Raw genomic sequence first — 7,391 nt, 5'->3', positions numbered from 1 at the left:
GAATAAATAAGAGGGCAGCCAATAGGAATACATATTCATTCCTAAACTGACCGTAACTGACCTGAAAAGTGTCAAATTGTATCATTTTCTGTTAGTGCGCACTAACGGGAGTTAGTGCGCACTAACTGGAGTTAGCGCACTAACTCCTGTTAGTGCGCACTAACACGATTTAACGATTTTTAACGATAAATCGTTAGAATTTCTATTGTATTGTGTTCTATAACGATTTAAGACGATATTAAAATTATCGGACGATAATTTTAATAGTTGAAAAACGATTCACATCCCTAGAGGCAACTAGAGAGAAAGAAGTCTCAAGTCACCCTCAGCTGCCCCTTAAAATATGGGAAAAAGTTTACATTCCAATTCTCTCTCTCTCTCTCACTATATATATATATATATATTTAAAAGAGGTAATGGAAGATTAGTGACACAGTGGGTACTCAGCATGACAGAGGAAGCCTTTTGATTTGTCAGCAGCCTCCCTCAGGTGGCCTTACCATCCAATGACCTCAGTCCATGGGAGGATGCAGCACCAATCACATTGTGGCACACAGCCCAACAAGAGCCAGTTCTCCCCTTTTATCCTTTTCTCTTTTTTAATATCCTGTCTTTTTTTATATGCCAAATCTGATTTTACAATGCTGGAGGACAACAGAGCAAGCAACGTATCCTGGTTCCAGGGCAGGTGGCAAAGAGGAGGATGTGGGAGTTGGCAAGATTTATTTCTCTCATTGGCTCCTCCCCCCTTGATGTCACACTGCTGGCATCATGGCTAATCATAGGCCATCAGTGCTATTAGCATGCATAGATGATGTTGGTGTGTCCTATGATAGCCAATCATGGGATGCATCATCATCAACAAATGCTATCACAAACCAGGCCACGTGGAAGTCACGCTGACCATGCAGCCAGTGCCATGCTTCTGGGCTCCGGCGTGGCCCAGCCCCATGTCCACTACCAGACCTTTCCCTGTCCCTGGGATGATGAGGATGAAAAGGAAAAAAAACCCTTTAGGATAAATGAAAAAAAAAATCAGGAAGAATACTTTAGAGTACAGAAAATCAACAAAAAGAAAAGACTAAAGAAAAGATTATACATTTTTATGATTGTACAAGAGCACTAAATAGCCTCTTGCATTCTCATTGCATTAGAAGGTATTTGACAATTACTCTTTATTGTTCCAGTTCATTTACATTCATGCTAATGTGTAATTTATTCTTTTGTAACAAGGAATGCATTGGTTTTATTATGCCTAAATTTTGTCTCCAAGACTGTAAGTAGTTTTCTTGAATGTCAAAATAATAAGAGGATTTCAGGGTCATCAAGAGTTCTTCTAAAGACAAAGAATTTGAGAAGAGCTATTGAAGAAAGAGCAATTCAGTGTTGATAAAGCAAAAATGTAATCAATTCAGTCTTGTATATCTTCTCTATTTAAAATTTTTAAGACTTTTTAATTAACTATAATCAGTCAATCAAAATATGTTTCAATGAACCCTGTTACCATTTAAAACAAATATATCAGTTTTTTAGTTACTTTTGGTCCAGTAAAGCTCACTGTAAGTCCTATTTTATAACTGATTGCATAAGGCTGAAGTCCGCATGTACTTTGTACATGCAGACATCAGGAGGAATATGCATTCAAAAAAGTTTGGGTTTGGTTTATTTTTTCATTTTGGAGTGGAGGAGGTCATTTTTCAGTTTGTTCAATGTTCATTTTCTTAACTTCCCCAAAAAATTAAACCTACAAACCCCTCAAAACTAAAAAAAACAACCCACCCCTTCCAAAGAAACAAACTGGGCTTCATATGCCCGCCAACCAACCTTTCATTCTGTAAAATTCAACTTAGGGCCCTGGACTGCCCAACTGAGCTGAGCCGGGCCCAGCTGGGACATCTCTGAGCCACTCTAACACCCACTCCCACCTCTAAAATCAAATTGACTCCAGGGTCTACCTGTCTGGGACTCCTTGGGCCCCTCATGCCCCGACTCATAAAAATGTGCTGGGGTCAGGGACCTTCCTTCCCATCAACCCTTTTACCCCCCTTTCCATGAGTCCAGCTAAAAGAATGCTAAGGGCATGAATGAAGTTCACACACTCCTGCCCTGGCACCTGGAGTTTAAAAAATGGTGCCACTCACCTGGAGGATGGCAATGAAGTGACATTACTTTGGTGTCTGTCTCAGGTGTGGCTGGCACAATTATATTATTCAACCACACAACCAATGTACAAATGTACAGCATATAACATAATGGTGCATGGCCATATATTTATACATTTTTTGTACAGCCGTACAATATAATGGAGCAAGCCTTGCCAGAGACAAGCACCAAATACACTGCTTCCAGCACTCGAAGAACCGTGGACTCACTTGTTTACGGGTTTCATCATGGACCGGCCACCTTCTAAGGGTCACGCCGTAATTTGGGTCACCATAGACCGCTTCTCAAAAATGGTCCATTTTGTACCTCTGCCGGGCCTACCATCTGCACCAGAGCTCGCATGTCTCTTTTTTCATCACATTTTCAGACTGTTTGGCCTCCCAGTGGATATTGTTTCTGATCGAGGACCTTAATTCATTGCCAAGTATTGGCGCTCACTCTGCCGAAAATTAGGTATTAACTTCAGCCTCACGACCGCCTATCATCCCCAGGCCAATGGGCAGGCCGAACAGATGAACCGCTCTTTGAAGGCTTTCCGGCATACTTACATCAACGACCAACAAGATAACTGGTCAGACCTCTTATCCTGGGCAGAGTTTTCTCACAACTCTCACATCGCTACATCTACTGCTACATCTCCATTCTCAATCATCTATGGAAAACAACCTCAACCACCTCTACCCATACCTCTATCCATGCCGTCTTCTGTGGCACAGGCTACTTTAGACGCCCTTAAGACACTATGGAAACAGACAAACGTTCACCTGCGTCAGGCCGCCTCCCGGGCCAAGAGAACTGCTGACAGTCAACGCCGGTCAGCTCCTGAATTCCTTCCTGGCCAGAAAGTATGCTTAAGTACTAAATACATCTGACTTCGAATTCCATCACAGAGATTTGCTCCCAGGTACACTGGACCTTTTTCTATTACCCGATGCAACGGACCTGTTACATACCAGCTCCAGCTGCCCCCTACACTGGGGATACATAATACATTCCATGTATCGCTGTTAAAGCCTGTAATCCTGTCTTGGCCTGCCCAGAAAGCTCCTGAGCCACTTCCTCTGGTGGCAGAAACCGACATGACATACAAGGTCCACAAAGTACTAGATGTCCGTCGCAGGGTCCACCGAAGGGAGTACCTCCTTTCGTGGGAGGGATACAGACCCAAAGAGAATTCGTTGGAGCCAGCCCGAAATATTCTGGATAAGACCCTCCTCTTGAATTTCTATTGTGCCCATCCAGGCTAACCCTGACCTCCAGAAGGGGGGCTTAAAGGGGGGGGTACTGTTATGCATGCCGCCCATGGCAGCCCCACGGTATGGTCCTCTCATCTCTTCAGATGGATTCCAGCTGCTGGCTCCTCTTTGCTGCCGGCTCTGACCTCGGGTTCCCCCCAGTGCTTCCGGCCCTACTACACTGCCCAGTGTTACCAGCCAAGATGTTCCTATTTGTCAGGCCTCTTCGTGTGGCCCGTGTAGGGATGCCGCCACCAGGGCCGTGCCCCTTCCTAGGCACGCGCGCGCCTCAGTGATTCTTTTAAAGGGCCCACGGCGGGAACCTGGCCATGGACCCGGATGCTGCCATCAGACTCTTCAGCGTATAAAAGCTCAGGCCTCACTCGTTGCCTGTTGCCTTTGCAACAGGTCTCCGAGTACTCATCGTTGTTCCTTGAAACATCTCATCGTGTGTTTCTGTCTTGCTAGAGACATAAAGTTCCTGGATGTAATAAATGATTGCTTCATGGAGCAATTGGTTCAGGAACCAACAAGAGAGGGAGCTATTTTAGATTTAATTCTTAGTAGAATGCAAGATTTGGTGAGAGAAGTAACGGTGGTGGGGCCACTTGGCAACAGTGATCATAACATGATCAAATTTAAACTAATAACTGGAAGGGGGACAATAAGTAAATCTGCAGCTCTAACACTAAATTTTACAAAGGGAAACTTTGATAAAATGAGAAAAATAGTTAGAAAAAAACTGAAAGGTGCAGCTGCAAAGGTTAAAAGTGTTCAACAGGCATGCACATTGTTTAAAAATACAATCCTAGAGGCTCAGTCCATATGTATTCCGCGCATTAAGAAAGGTGGAAGGAAGGCAAAACGATTACCATCATGGTTAAAGGGTGAGGTGAAAGAGGCTATTTTAGCCAAAATAAATCCTTCAAAAATTGGAAGAAGGATCCATCTGAAGAAAATAGGATAAAACATAAGCATTGTCAAGAGTAAGTGTAAAACATTGATAAGACAGGCGAAGAGAGAATTTGAAATGAAATTGGCCATAGAGACAAAAACTCATAATAAAATTTTTTTAAAATATATCCAAAGCAAGAAACCTGTGAGGGAGTCGGTTGAACCATTAGATGACAGAGGGGTTAAAGGGGCTCTTAGGGAAGATAAGGCCATTGCAGAAAGACTAAATGAATTCTTTGCCTCCATGTTTACTAATGAGGATGTTGGGGAGATACCAGTTCCGGAGATGGTTTTCAGGGGTGATGAGTCAGACAAACTGAACAAAATCACTGTGAACCTGGAAGATGTAGTAGGCCAGATTGACAAACTAAAGAGTAGCAAATCACCTGGACCGGATGGTATGCATCCTAGGGTTCTGAAGGAACTAAAAAATGAAATTTCTGATCTATTAGTTAAAATTTGTAACCTATCATTAAAATCATCCATTGTACCTGAAGACTGGAGGGTGGCCAATGTAACCCCAATATTTAAAAAAGGCTCCAGGGGCGATCCGGGTAACTATAGACCAGTGAGCCTGACTTCAGTGCCGGGAAAAATAGTGGAAACTATTCTCAAGAACAAAATTGTAAAGCATACAGAAAGACATGATTTAATGGAACATAGTCAACATGGATTTACCCAAGGGAAGTCTTGCCTAACAAATCTGCTTCATTTTTTTGAAGGGGTTAATAAACATGTGGATAAAGGTGAACCGGTAGATGTAGTGTATTTGGATTTTCAGAAGGCGTAAGACAAAGTCCCTCATTAGAGGCTTCTACGAAAACTAAAAAGTCATGGGATAGGAGGCGACGTCCTTTCATGGATTACAAACTGGTTAAAAGATAGGAAACAGAGAATAGGATTAAATGGTCAATTTTCTCAGTGGAAAAGAGTAAACGGTGGAGAGCCTCAGGGCTCTGTACTTGGACCGGTGCTTTTCAATATATATATAAATGATCTGGAAAGGAATATAACGAGTGAGGTTATCAAATTTGCAGATGAAAGAAAATTATTCAGAGTAGTTAAATCACAAGCAGACTGTGATACATTGTAGGAGGACCTTGCAAGACTTGAAGATTGGGCATCCAAATGGCAGATGAAATTTAATGTAGACAAGTGCAAGGTGTTGCATATAGGGAAAAATAACCATTGCTGTAGTTACATGATGTTAGGTTCCATATTAGGAGCTACCACCCAGGAAAAAGATCTAGGCATCATAGTGGATAATACTTTAAAATCGTCAGCTCAGTGTGCTGCAGCAGTCAAAAAAGCAAATAGAATGTTATGAATTATTAGGAAGGGAATGGTTAATAGAATGGAAAATGTCATAATGCCTCTATATCGCTCCATGGTGAGACCACACCTTGAATACTGTGTACAATTCTGGTCGCCACATCTCAAAAAAGATATAGTTGTGATGGAGAAGGTACAGAGAAGGGCAACCAAAAAATAAAGGGGATGGAATAGCTCCCCTATGAGGAAAGGCTGAAGAGCTTGGAGAAGAGACGGCTGAGGGGGGGATATGATAGAGGTCTTTAAGATCATGAGCGGTCTTGAACAAGTAGATGTGACTCGGTTATTTAAACTTTCGAATAATAGAAGGACTAGGGGGCATTCCATGAAGTTAGCAAGTAGCACATTTAAGACTAATCGGAGAAAATTCTTTTTCACTCAACACAATAAAGCTCTGGAATTTGTTGCCAGTGGATGTAGTTAGTGCAGTTAGTGTAGCTGGGTTCAAAAAAGGTTTGGATAAGTTCTTGGAGGAGAAGTCCATTAATGGCTATTAATCAATTTTACTTAGGGAATAGCCACTGCTATTAATTGCATCAGTAGCATGGGATCTTCTTAGTGTTTGGGTAATTGCCAGGTTCTTGTGGCCTGGTTTGGCCTCTGTTGGAAACAAGATGCTGGGCTTGATGGACCCTTGGTCTGACCCCTCATGGCAATTTCTTATGTTCTTATGTTCCTGTGGTTCCCGGTTTCTGTTCTCTTAGTTCCTGTTCGTCCATGTGTTGTATTGACTCTCTGGACTTGACCTTCACTATGCCTGACTATTCTTCCGCTACTTTCCAGCCCCGGACCTCTGCTATGCTTGACTACTCTTCAGCTACTCTCCAGTCCCGGACCTCCACTATGCCTGACTACTCTTCAACTACTCTCCAGCCCCGGACCTCCGCTATGCCTGACTACCTCTGCCTTCTCCGCGCCTTGACCACTGCTACGCCTGACTATGCCTGCCTTCTCCGCGCCCTGACCACCACTTTGCCTGACCATGCCTGCCTGCTCCATACCATGACTATTGCCTGGATTGACTATACCTGCATTCTCCATGCCCAGACCCTTGCTTTGCACAACTATGCTACAGACTCTCCTTCATCCAGAGTTCCTTGTTGCTTGCCACAACTTCCATTCACCATCGGCTAGGAATACAGCCTGTCAGTTACACCTCTTCTCGCCTGGACTTTCAAGGCTTAGGCCTTCCTTTGGGTGCCTGCAGTTCCCTATTGTTCCTTTGGCACCTGAGCCCTCGTACCAAATCCAGTCCAGGATAGAACTACACCATCTACCGACTGCTGTCTCTGGGCTGAACAGCCACTCACCTCTAGCTAACCTCGAGGCCCAGCTAAGTCCTGCCGGCCCCGGCACCCAAGGGCTCCACCTGAGGGGAACAAGGACTGGTATAGGTGAAGCTCCAGCGGCCTCTCGCTTCAGCCCACTCCACCTCCTGATGGTGGGACCCCTAGGTCCTTGCCTACAGGTTGCATCAACCCCACCTCAGCCCAAGGGGCTACATCCGACGCAACACTTATATCATTTCACCCTTTGAAATGTTGGATAGGGACCTTCATTTTAAATTTGTATTTTAATTTTGACAAGTAATTTATCAGTCTTTGTTATGAGACAAAAATGGGAATAATCAGTGGAAAATGATTTTCCATTTTTAAGGGTAAATATAATATCTGTTATTGTTATAATAAATGCTGATATATTTCCATG

The sequence above is a fragment of the Rhinatrema bivittatum genome, chromosome 2 (genome assembly GCF_901001135.1).
Source record: "Rhinatrema bivittatum chromosome 2, aRhiBiv1.1, whole genome shotgun sequence".
Taxonomy (NCBI): domain Eukaryota; kingdom Metazoa; phylum Chordata; class Amphibia; order Gymnophiona; family Rhinatrematidae; genus Rhinatrema; species Rhinatrema bivittatum.
This window is presented reverse-complemented; position numbering follows the sequence as displayed.